Source organism: Papio anubis, chromosome 10 (genome assembly GCF_008728515.1).
Source record: "Papio anubis isolate 15944 chromosome 10, Panubis1.0, whole genome shotgun sequence".
Taxonomy (NCBI): Eukaryota; Metazoa; Chordata; class Mammalia; order Primates; family Cercopithecidae; genus Papio; species Papio anubis.
In genome coordinates this window covers 84,737,510-84,750,476 of record NC_044985.1, presented here as the reverse complement: position 1 = coordinate 84,750,476, position 12,967 = coordinate 84,737,510, and positions in this window count along the sequence as shown.

Here is a 12,967-nt window from a genome sequence, read left to right as displayed (position 1 = left end):
AATCTCTGCATGTTCATTTGTAAATAAAAAATGTAGTACCTGTCTTTAGGGGTAGTCCCCTATTTATTACAAACACTGGCAAGGAATATCTCTCCATTTCTGACCTTGGATTACAAAGTATGTTTTGGGTTTTTCTTTTTTAATCAGTATTTCAGTTACATATTTGTTTTCAGCTTTAAAAAGTTTAACAGGTCATGCCAATGATCAGAAAATCTGTAAGATTTTAGAGCAATTTTTCTACGTACAGCTATGTTAAACAGTCTGAACATGAGACTTTTTATCTTTCAAGTTGAATGATTATTGTCATCGTTTTACCACTAAGTTGGTTGAGACACTTACTTGTAATACTTTAATTTTTTTAAAGTGTTTTTAGAAACAAGTTGTTTGAAAACTAATTAGAAATTAGAATATTTGCCTGGTTATGAGAAGATGGAATGCAGTGTAAAACTGTTAACAATGCTAATAAAATTATGAGTCATCACATTGGTACAGTTTTCCATGCCAAGGTGGTCATATTGATAATGTAAGACAAATTTTAGTATTACTTGCATTATGTGTACCTAATAGGTATATCATACTGGTACTGAGCATATATAGAATATTCATGGAGGAGTCATCACCACCCAACCTCCTTGCCCATGTAGGCATATTTCTTCTGAACTTGACCACACAAGTACAACATTTTGGTAACTTCAGTCTTTTCAGTATTTTTGTAATCTTAGCCATAGTCCTATGAGAAATATATGTAAGAGTAAACAATTCAGGATAGAAATTGGCAGAAAGCTGGGAATGATGTGAAATAACTGGCAGCATAGTACAGAAATGTAGGGTATATGTTTTGCTTCTGGATTTTTAGAAATTGTGTTAATCATGTTTACAAATTAAGGCATATTCAGATGTCTGCTATTATGTTTAATATTGATTTTATAAAAAATAGAATTAGGTGTAGCTTAAAGTATAAATGAGTCTCTTTAAAAATGTGTATCTGGAAGTAGGTCTAATAAAGAAATCCTTTTATTTTCAAAGAAATGAACTTAATTGGACAACTCATCCCCAATTACAGAATTCATACCAATATGGTTTGCTGTATTTGAGTATAAACAGCTCAGTGTTAATTACATCAAAGGAAGTTCTTTACATCTTCATTGATTACAAAATTTACCAAAGAAAATGTATCTACCAAATATAATTTTTTAAAGTACTTGTTAAGGAATGAAGCCTCTTTAACATATAAAGTATCTTAAAAATATTCTCTGACCTGGAAAATAGATTTACAGTAGCTATAAGATTCCATTTTAGGTTTTCTTATGTCAATAAATGTCAATATTTCACACTTCCAGCAAAAATACTCGTTAAAGACTAAGTCGAAACATTATTCCTCATAGCACAGTTTCTTGTCTCCTTAAATTAAGAATCCTACTCATCAGGATTGAATAAAAAGGGGGAAACTCCTAAAATTGGGATATTGTGTAATATTGTGGGTCATTTAAGTAAAATTTAGGGGGACATTATGGAAATGTACCTATTTTAAAGGGCAGTGGCAATTATTGTAAGTATAATACTGGTTAAACTGGTAAAGTTTGTTAAATATGTCCATGATCATTCTGAGTGTTTTTTTCTTTGCAGAAAAACAGGATTGGATTAAGAAAAGCTAAAACACTCATTTTTTAAAATGTATAGCCCAATAAGAACTAAATAATTTATTTCAAAAGTTAAATAATTTTTTTTTGGAAATCATGAAATGTATTTGCATATTAATATTCCAAACAGGTTTTATGTATTGTTTTTTATAGCAGGGAGTAGTTAAAAAGTAATGAATATACTGATTGCTGTCTTGGAAAGAGAGAATTGGCTTTCTAACAATCACTGATACAGGTCTGGGTTTGGCGGTAGGGCGGGGGGTTTGTTTGTAAGTTTTATCATCCATACTGAATAGAGAGAGATGCTCCATGTTTAAAAATATTTGTAATAAGTTCATCTACTTGACATTGAATCTTTTTTATTCTTATTCTAAAATTATTCTGGCCTTACATTCAGTTTAACTGGTTAAGTGAAACAGTTTTTAGGGTGCAAAAATTATTTTCCCACTGGTTTTCTCCTGATAATTTGGGTCTCCTGAGCTATAATTTCTGAAGGATTTTTACTACTTTGGCATTATGTAATCTGATCTCTTTCACACTGGACAAGTAAATAAAAAATATCTCACTTTCATATGTTTGCTTCATAAAAGGATATGGAATGTACACATCAGCCTTTTTTTTTTTTTTTTTTTACCAGCATCAACCTATAACTTGGTATAAACTTCCCAAGTATTTAGAGAATAGTGCTGGTGAAAATTTAAATAGAATAGGCATATAGAAATTACAACTTGTACTGAGTGATGTCCTTTCAACCTAGGACTAGTGACAACCTTCATTTTTTCAGAGCTGAAGAAAAAACCGTGAATTTAAGATCGTATTTATTGGTGCATGTAAGCCATTATCCTGTCTTACTGAACCGATTAATGCTGTTGATGTTGAAATGTGAAATGTAGTCATTGTTGACCTTGTAAATATCTGCCAGAGATGAAAAAATATTTTAAGTTATTGTAAATAAAGATGTATAAAATTCAGTATCAGTCTGCAATGCAGAAACATATCTTAGATGTTAAAATACTGTGTTTGAGAGATGTGTAATTTACCCTTAGATGTATCTAGTTACATTAAGAGTGTAAATTTTTTTGTACAGTATAAAAATACAGCTCTATTTGGCTTTTACCTGGATTTCCCTGAGTTGATTTTATGTTACCTAAATGTTATACCTTAAAAGGGTCTTTTCATATTTTTTCAAAGTGTACCATTTTAATTATGTATATCTGAACCCTTATATCATACCCTACAACATTAAGGCAGTATATAAAATTATATATAACACCACAAAATGAGAAACAAGACAAAGGCAGGTGTGAAATTAATGCATAAAACATGTGCCATATATTTCTGTAGTTAATTGTAGGGGTACAGATTTAGCACTGAACGTTAAAGCAGCCAAATGTAAAGACAGAAGTAAGATTAATTACATAATTTCAGATATCCTTAAGATTCAACAAGTTTCTCAGGTGAAGCACAACTATTTCTAATGTTAAAATATTTTCTTTCCTGGGTCCTTGTAAAGAGGAACCAACATTATTACGATACAATTAACAATACAATTTATGAAGGTGCTTGTTTCTTCACACCCTTATTTGCAGTTAGTTCTCTCATCATTAAACTTTTTGGCCTTTCCCACATTGTCTTTCCTAAAGATACTTTAGCCTTTGCTTGGAACATGGGTTTAATCAAGGGTTAAGCCCTAGGCCCTTTGTCCTTTCCCTTTCTTTACATGCATTTTCTGGGAAAATCTCTTCTGTGCCTTTTTGCTTTATGATTGTTATTCCTTGCTGAGTGAAAGCTTTATTCTCCATTTTATTTCAGATTCAAGCAAACAAAGTACATTATCTTTTTGATATTTATTATCCCTTAATCCAAAGATTGTCAGATCCAGAACCAAGACTGTGTTTTTCTCTTTGACTCTGGATCTGCATTAGTAAGGATGAGATTCACAAACTGACAGTTACAATTTTTTCCCTTTATTAGAAATGTAATGGTTGTTCATTTACAAAATACAGAAAAAGGGCCGGGTGTGGTGGCTCACGCCTGTAATCCCAACACTTTGGGAGGCCGAGGTGGGTGGATCACCTGAGGTCAGGAGTTCGAAATCAGCCTGGCCAACATGGTGAAACCCTGTCTCTACTAAAAGTACAAAAATTAGCCAGGCAGGGTGGTAGGCACCTGTAATCGCAGCTACTAGGAAAGTTGAGGCAGGAGAATCACTTGAACCTGGGGGTGAAGGTTGCAGTGAGCCAAGATCGCGCCATTCCATTTCAAAAACAAAAGAAAATACAGAAAAAGTACAACGGGAAAAGTAATATTTTCCTTTAAGGTATTGTAATATAATTGTGATATTAATAGAATAGTGGCACTTTATATACGCACACACACACACACTATCCCTACACATACAACTCTTGTCCAGGTAAGTCATAGTGTTTTATGGTACAAAGATTCTTCCCATGTGAATTAAACAATAACTAACATTATTGGGTGCTCAGGATGTGCCAGGCACTATTCTAAACACTTTAAAGAAAATGCAGTAGTTCATTTAATACTCAGTACAACAGCATTAGATAAGTACTATTCTTCTTTTATGAAAAAAGTAAAGTACAGCTGTCCAAAGTCACAGAGCTAGTAAGTGGAAGAGCTAACACTGAACACAGACACTCAGGCAAATGTACTTGTGAACTTAAACATCGTGATATACTGCTTAATTGCATTGATTGTTCTCAACTATTACTACACTTGCCAAAACATCTACCCCAGAAAGCCAGTCCCTCTGTGAGGGATGGGAAGAAAGGGAGGGGTTGGAGCTCAACAGAGCTAGATTGCTAATAGGCAAACTAAATCCATGAAAGAAGCCCTAACATCCTAAGTATCCATAGTTATAAGTTAACTTCTTTCCTATTTATATACAATGGTTCTTGTGTACCATCCTGAGGGAAAATGAGAAAATAGTCTTTTTGTGGTTCACATAAGGAAGCTCAGTTGAGAAAAGCTATTTTACAGCATAATAAAGCAGAAGAGACTGCCAAAATATAAAACTTAAAAATATATGTTTTTAAGTTTTTTCTATGACCCTTCCCATCCACACAAAAAAACTGCCAGGTAGCATGGGAGGAAAACAGAACTTTGTTAGGCTGATGACTATGTTATGATTTAATGTTAAATTTTTAAGTACATGAGAGAGGGGAGAAGAATAGTCTTTTGTGTTTAGGATACGTAAAGGTCTTTATCTGGCCCTGGGTGATAATCCAAATGCGATAGATATAATCTGTGATAATAGGCTGGGCGCAGTGGTTCATGTCTGTAATCCCAGCACTTTGGGAGGCCAAGGCGGGCAGATCATCTGAAGTCAGGAGTTTGAGACCAGCCTGGGCAATATGGCGAAACCCTGCCTCTACTAAAATTAGCTGGGTGTGGTATTGCACCCTTGTGATCCTACCTATGCTGAGGCACGAGAATCGCTCGAACCTGGGAGGCGGAGGTTGCAGTGAGCCAAGATCGCACCATTGCACTCCAGCCTGGGTGACAGAGTGAGACCCTCTCTCAAAAAAAAAAAAAAAAAAACTGAAACAATGCTAATAGTCTCAAAACAAAACATTCTTATCCTCTTATATTCAATAAGCTTTTTATTTTATTCTCTCCAATATTCAGTAGGGAATTCCCCAAACATACTCCCCAAAATAGGCTTTCTTCACTTCCTCCAAGTAAAATTACAGAATGTTAAGAAATCTATATATATTTCCTTTATTTACAAACGTTATATTGACTTTATACACACTGTAAAACTCAGAATTGTTTTTTGTGTTTTTTTTTTGAAACGGAGCCTCGCTCTGTTGCCCAGGCTGGAGTGCAGTGGTGCGATCTTGGCTCAATGCAAGCTCCGCCTTCCGGGTTCACGCCATTCTCCTGCCTCAGCCTCCCAAGTAGCTGGGACTACAGGTGCCCACCACCACCACGCCCGGCTAATTTTTTTTTTTCCGTTTTTTAGTTGAGATGGGGTTTCACCGTGTTAGCCAGGATAGTCTCGATCTCCTGACTTCATGATCCGCCCGCCTCAGCCTCCTAAAGTGCTGGGATTACAGGCGTGAGCCACCGCGCCTGACCAACTCAGAATTGTTTTCAAAAACTAATTGCCCATTATTGTAATTACTCTGTGTACTTTTTTTTTTTTTTTTTTTTGATACGGAATTTCACTCTTATTGCCCAGGCTGCAGTGCAATGGTGTGGTCTTGGCTCACTGCAACCTCTGCCTCCTGGGTTCAAGCAATGCTCCTGCCTCCACCTCCCAAGTAGTTGGGATTACAGGCGCCCACCACCATGCCCAGCTAATTTTTATATTTTTAGTAGAGACGGGGTTTCACTATGTTGACCAGGTTGATCTCAAACTCCTGACCTTAGGTGATTCACACCCACCTCGGCCTCCCAAAGTGCTGTGATTACAGGTGTGAGCCACCACACCCAGCCATCTGTGTACTTTTTTTTTTTTTTTTTTGAGACAGAGTCTTGCTCTGTCGCCCAGGCTGGAGTGCAGTGGTGCAATCTCGGCTCACTGCAAGCTCCACCTCCCGGGTTCATGCCATTCTCCTGCCTCAGCCTCCCCAGTAGCTGGGACTACAGGCACCCACCACCACACCTGGCTAATTTTTTGTATTTTTAGTAGAGACGGGGTTTCACCGTGTTAGCCAGGATGGTCTCAATCTCCTGACTTCGTGATCCACCCCTCTCGGCCTCCCAAAGTGCTGGGATTACAGGCGTGAGCCACCGCGCCCGGCCCATCTGTGTACATTTTTAAGGATTACCGTGTCAAATCTTTCACTACTTACTTGATGATGTCATCTCATGTGTCCTCACTGACTGCTTCACCATCCCTGGTACAAAAAAAAATATCTTGGAGGTTTTGGCTGCCATATTCTCTTTTATTCCTAGATACTTAGATATAATCACTTTTCCCGAGCATGACTGAAATCAAATTGACATATAAAAAAATTTCAGGGTAGAAGTTATTTGCTGAGGCATGTGTCACTGACATATTAGATCTATTGAACCTTTATCAAGTGTGTGTTTAACATACAGGATCTAGGCCACTGCATATCTCACAAAAATTTTTATTGCCAATTTTTAATTCTCTCTAGCTCACTGGTTCTCAGCCCTGGCTTCACATTAAAATCATCTGGCAGACTGGGCGCGGTGTCTCAAGCCTGTAATCCCTGCAGTTTGGGAGGCCGAGGTAGGTGATCACCTGAGGTGAAGAGTTTGAGACCAGCCTGGTCAACATGGTGAAACCCCATCTCTATTAAAAATACAAAAGAATTAGCTGGGTGTGGTGGTGGGCGCCTATAGTCCCAGCTACTCTGGAGGCTAAGGCAAGAGAATCACTTGAACCCAGGAGGCGGAGGCTGCAGTGAGCCGAGATCGCACCACTGCACTCCAGCCTGGGCAGCAGAGTGAAAGTCTGTCTCAAAAAAAATAAATAAAATCATCTGGGTAATTTTTTAAAACAATTCTGATGACCTGGCCCCACGCAGACTCTCAGGGAGTAGGATCTGGCATCACATAGTTTTCAAAGATCCCCAGCTAATTCTCATGTGCAATCAGGATTGAAAATTCTCTTTAATGCTATACCAATCTTTGGCATAGGTAAGCTTTCTCTCTTCCGTCCAGAACCTGACTCAATAATAAAATTTTCCTAGAGAAATACCTAGTATAGTAACTGACAATATAAGAAAGAAGTATTATTAACCCATTACATAAATATACCTCCACCCCAAAGAATAGATCCATCCCTATCAATGCTTTAGTCTGCCTTCTCTATTCCCTAACTCAGGCCACTGAACACTGTAGGTGTTAATACATCTTCATTGGCCCCTTGCACTTCTTGGCCTGTCCCCTTTCTCATTCCCTTTAGTTTCTATTCCACAGCTTCGGCACATAAAGTATCACTTTCTCAGCAGCCTCAACTCTTTTTCTATGAAATGGAGGCCATGATGCTAGAATGAATGTTCTTTATTTCCTATTTCCCACTACCACTTCAAAGTTCTGAACTATGTCTGCAACTATCCTTATCCCCTTGCTGCCTGTCTCAGATGAGAGATATCTCACATTTCTTATTTTTCTCAGTCCCTGCAGTTCTCATTTTCACCACTTGGCTTAAATCTATATACGGATGACCCTAGATCTGTATCTCTAGGCCTAGACCTCTTGAATGTTCGACTTTTAAATCCAACTGGCTGCTGGATAGCTGGATATCTCTTGGGCACTTCAAAGTTAAGATGCCTCAAACTAAACTCATCTACCTTTTTCCTCTATCAGTAATCTATCTCTCACATCACACCAATGAACTAACCCAGGCAACCAAGCCAGAAACCTGAGAATTATATCTCCTCTCTCCCTCACCTCTATTATCCAGTCCCCAAATCCTGCTGACTGCCCCCTTTTTTCTTACAAATTAATCCTTCCCACCTTTACTACTAAAGCACAGACTCATATCCTCTTCATATCGACTGCTTCAATAGCCTCCTAACTAGACTCCTTGCCTGTAAATTTATCCTCCTTAGTGATGGATATTAAATGCTTATCAGTACCCTGGTTAAAATTATCCAGTGGTTCCAATATAGGGGATAAATTCCATGTTATTTAGCCTGCATACAAGGCCCTGTGGCCTACTTCTACCCCATCTCCTATCATTCTTAAGTAACAACAAAGTCCTTTGTACTACCACACTCATTTGTACAATCACATCCTTTGTCCTTTGTACTACTACACCCAGTTTGTACCCTTACTGAAATGTCTTCTCTAGTACTTTCTCTTTTGCTTAAGTCTACTTGTCTTTTGAAATTGGATTGGCTGTTCCTCTGCTATCCCCCAACCCAACCCCTAAATTAAGCTAAATGGCCGTTGTCCTTGTAGTTCTTAGTACACCTTTTTGAATTTTTTTTTTTTTTTTTGGTACAGATGGGGTCTCCCTATGTGCTCAGAGTGACCTCGAACTCCTGGGCTCCAATGATCCTCTCACCTCACCCTCCCACGGTGTTGGGACTACAGGTGTCAGCCACTGGGCCCAGCCTACACCCTTTTGTGTCGAAATTACCTGATTCTTTCTACTGAACTAAAATCTAAATTCCTTAAGGGTAAGGGCCATACCTGGGCATTATGCCCCTGGTAGAGTTAGGGGCTCAAAAATTTTATTAAGTAAACTATTTAAAGACCCAGGGAGAAAATGGATTTTTTCAAGGAGCAATAGCATCAATATAATGCTTTTCACAATACTGGCAAAGACAAAAGTTAACTGAGTTTCCCAAACTTAGGGACCAATATAAATGTATCTTAAGTTGTTCATAAGACCTGCTTGGTTCTGGTTGCTTAATCTAGATCTCTCACTGATACCTATACAGCTATTTAGGTTATATTTCCATTTGGAAGATATGAACTGAGATCATATTCTTGAATTTGATCAAGTAAAATATGGTTTGGGTAAAAAACCTTGTTTGAACATAAAAATGAACTTAAAAAAAGATTTCATTTTTTAACTCAGTCATCTTGAAGAAGAATATAAAGATTCTGATTTTCTTCAGTGTGCTGACAGATGAGATCACTGGTGAAGAAAAAATATAAGCTGATACCATCTTGATTCTGCAGTCTATGTAAAAATTAAAACTTTAAGAATTATTTTCTCCTTAAAGAATCTAAATTTGATGACTCACATTCCTTTTTACATTCCTTTTTTAATAGATATAAAACGTCAAGAGTTTATTACAATTTTGAGTAAATTTTCTTCTGGGTTCTACATAGAATGTTTGCTCCTACTTTATTTTTTTCTTTTTCAGAGCTGAGACTTTATCCCAAAGTTTGGTAATGCTAAAATTGATCAGAAGCTCAGCGTGCAGGGGCAGGGCTTATCAGCTAGTAGGTGTCAGTGTAGGTCTATATTGATAAACTGGCTTTTTCAGTTGGGGCCTCCTGTCTTTTCTGATTAGCTTGCCTGAAAAAGTCTTTAAATTTAATGCTCAGGGGATATATGACTCATTGCCAGCGTTCTGGGAGCCAAGTAAGACAAGGTCCTAAGCTTGTCCTCCCCATTTCAGTATGACCTCATTTCTACTCTCAGTTGTGCCTAGTGGTAGAGTCTAGATCCTGTCGGTTCACCTAGTAATCTCCTGGTCCTCCACAAAGTATGACAGGAGATCTAGCATCTAACTGTTTCAAGACTTCCAACCGATCTTCCAGTCTCAGCTTCATACTCCTTTTTTTTTTCCCCCAACCAATCCTCCAGTCTCAGCTTCATGCTTTTTTTTATTTTATTTATTTTTTTTTTTGAGACAGAGTTTCGCTCTAGTTGCCCAGGCTGGAGTGCAATGGCACGATCTCGGCTCACTGCAACCTCTGCCTCCCAGGTTCAAGCGATTCTCCTGCCTCAGCCTCCCAAGTAACTGAGATTACAGGCATGCACCACCACACCTGGCTAATTTTCTATTTTTAGTAGAAACGGAGTTTCACCATGTTGGTCAGGTTGGTCTTGCACTCCTGACCTCAAGTGATCCACCTGCCTTGGCCTCCTAAAGTGCTGGGATTACAGGCATGAGCCACTGAACCAGACCCATGCTGTTGAGACTACCACCTGCAGTTCTGTGACACGAATAGGCTTATTACTGGCTTCCCCCTCTGCAGGCCTGGATTCCAGCTAACCAACTTACGTTAACCTGTTTTTCTAGTTTGTTAATTTTATGTTTATACTTCAATAAAAAATTCTGATTGTTATTTTAGTGGTATTTAGAAGGTCTTCACCCTGTTTCATAGATTAGAGATTTTTTAAAGCCAGTCCCTAAATTTCAAACTATTACCCAATTAACTGCTTGTGCCTCTACCCCTTACAATATTGAGCTTCTATTTCCCCCTTTGGAACAGTCTACTGCCCTATGCAAAATTTCCATGAATACATGGTGAGTTGCCATTTTATGGTCCCCTCTGACTTCAACTTCCTGCTGCTCCTAAATCCTGTGTCTCCATTCTGAAGGTATGGCTCTTTGTTTTTATCTTAGTATCAATCTAAATGCAAAACTCAGCTCCTTCCCTCTATTTTCCACACATATACCATAAAAACTACATCCAAACCCACCACTCACACCAAGGCCTCTGTGGTCTGTAGAAGCCTTTTTTCAAGATGTGGAAAGAAGAGGAATGAAGGGGAGTTTACTGACATCATAGAAATACAAAAAAACAGCCAGGTGCAGTGGCTTACTCCTGTAATCCCAAAACTTTGGGAAGCCCAGGAGGGTGGATTACTTGAGCTCTGGAGTTGGAGACCAACCAGGGCAATATGGTGAAACCCCCTCTCTACAAAAAATACAAAAATTAGCCGGACATGGTGGCGTGTGCCTGCAGTCACAGCTACTCAGGAAGCTGAGGTGGGAGGTCTGGTTGAGAATAGATAGTCCTGGCCGGGCGCGGTGGCTCAAGCCTGTAATCCCAGCACTTTGGGAGGCCGAGGCGGGTGGATCACGAGGTCAGGAGATCGAGACCATCCTGGCTAACATGGTGAAACCCCGTCTCTACTAAAAATACAAAAAACTAGCCGGGCGTGGTGGCGGGCGCCTGTAGTCCCAGCTACTCGGAGGCTGAGGCAGGAGAATGGCGTGAACCTGAGAGGCGGAGCTTGCAGTGAGCCGAGATCGCGCCACTGCACTCCAGCCTGGGTGACACAGCGCAAGACTCTGTCTCAAAAAAAAAAAAAAAAAAAAAAAAAGAGAATAGATAGTCCAGGCTGCAGTGAACTGTGACGTAGCCACTGCACTCCAGCCTGGGCAGGCAGAGGGAGACCGCATCTCAAAAAAAAAAAAAAAAATTATATATATATAAAAGACACATAAGTAGAACATATCTATTCAACATTCCTAGATCTTCATCTTTTTTTTCAAATTTTTCTTTTTTGAGAAATGGGGTCTCAATGTGTTGCCCAGGCTGGAGTGCAGTGGCTAGTCACAGGTAAGATCACTGCTCGCTGCATCCTGGAATTCTGGGATGCAAACAATCTTCTTTTTCTCAGCCTCACAAGTAGCTGGGATTACAGGTGTGTATGCTGGGCTAGATAGTCATCTTCACATTTCTAAACACTCTTCAAGCACATCGTTGTTAACTGTTAAGCTATGTTCTCTTTATCTTCTGTCTCTAGTCACTCCCCAAATTCTTTTTATTTACAATGCACAAAAAATTGCCTTTCTCTTCTGTTTTCTTAACTCCACCTAGCCAAAATAGAATAATGAGGTATCAAGGCTACGATCATTTCTTTCTCAACTGGATTTCCTAAACAGCTTCCAAATCTCGTGACTCTATATCTTCCCTCCCAATCCTACCTCCTTTATCCAAAGATCTTTCAATACAAATCTGACCAGTGCCCTAACGGCCAACTAAGCCCTTCATAATAACAGACCCAACGCTTGGCATTTTACACAGCTGTTACACGGATTTGGACCTTCTACCTGGAAAATGTCACCCCTCTTGACCAGTTTTAAATCTATTCAACACTCAGGTTTCAGTTTAAACATCCCTTCCTCCAAGAAAATTGTTCCTGACTCCTTCTGGACTTTTAATTAGATACTCCTACCATGCGCTCCAATGCACTTCCCATATAATAGCATTTTTCTCAATATTGTCCGTTCAATATCTTCACGTGCTAGGTAACTATAGTGAATGCAGAGATTGTAGGTGTCTCGCTAGATACTGAATCCTTATCTTCTGATTCGCAGAGTACTCTGTAGTTTTGTTTTGTTTTGAGTCAGTGAATCCAAATGAAATAGTACCCTGTTCTTAATACTGTATGGATCCCATCCAGGTTCATTCCTTTTCTTCCTCATTTTCTCTGTCTTGCCTTTTTTATATTTTGGATAGTTGAAGTCAATCATTTTCTCTGTCTATTCATTCTATTTCCCCAGCCTCTTCATCCCACTAGCCGTCCGATCCCATCTCCATAATTCAGTGCTTCTCCTAACGTCTCTTTTCCCTACTCCAAACCCTGGAGATGTACAAGATCCTACCTTTCACGCCAAATGAAGAAAATATTTAAAAAAGAAACACGAATCAATTTCCATTACCTTTTTCTTCAAAAGGTACCTGGCGAAACCAACGAACACTTTTTTTTTGAGACGGAGTTTCGCTCTTGTTGCCCAGGCTGGAGTGCAATGGCGCGATCTCGGCTCACTGCAACCTCTGCCTCCCGGGTTCAAGCGATTCTCCTGCCTCAGCCTCCCGAGTAGCTGGGATTACAGGCGCCCGCCACCTCGCCCGGCTAATTTTGTATTTTCACTAGAGACGGGGTTTCTCCATGTCAGTCGGACTGG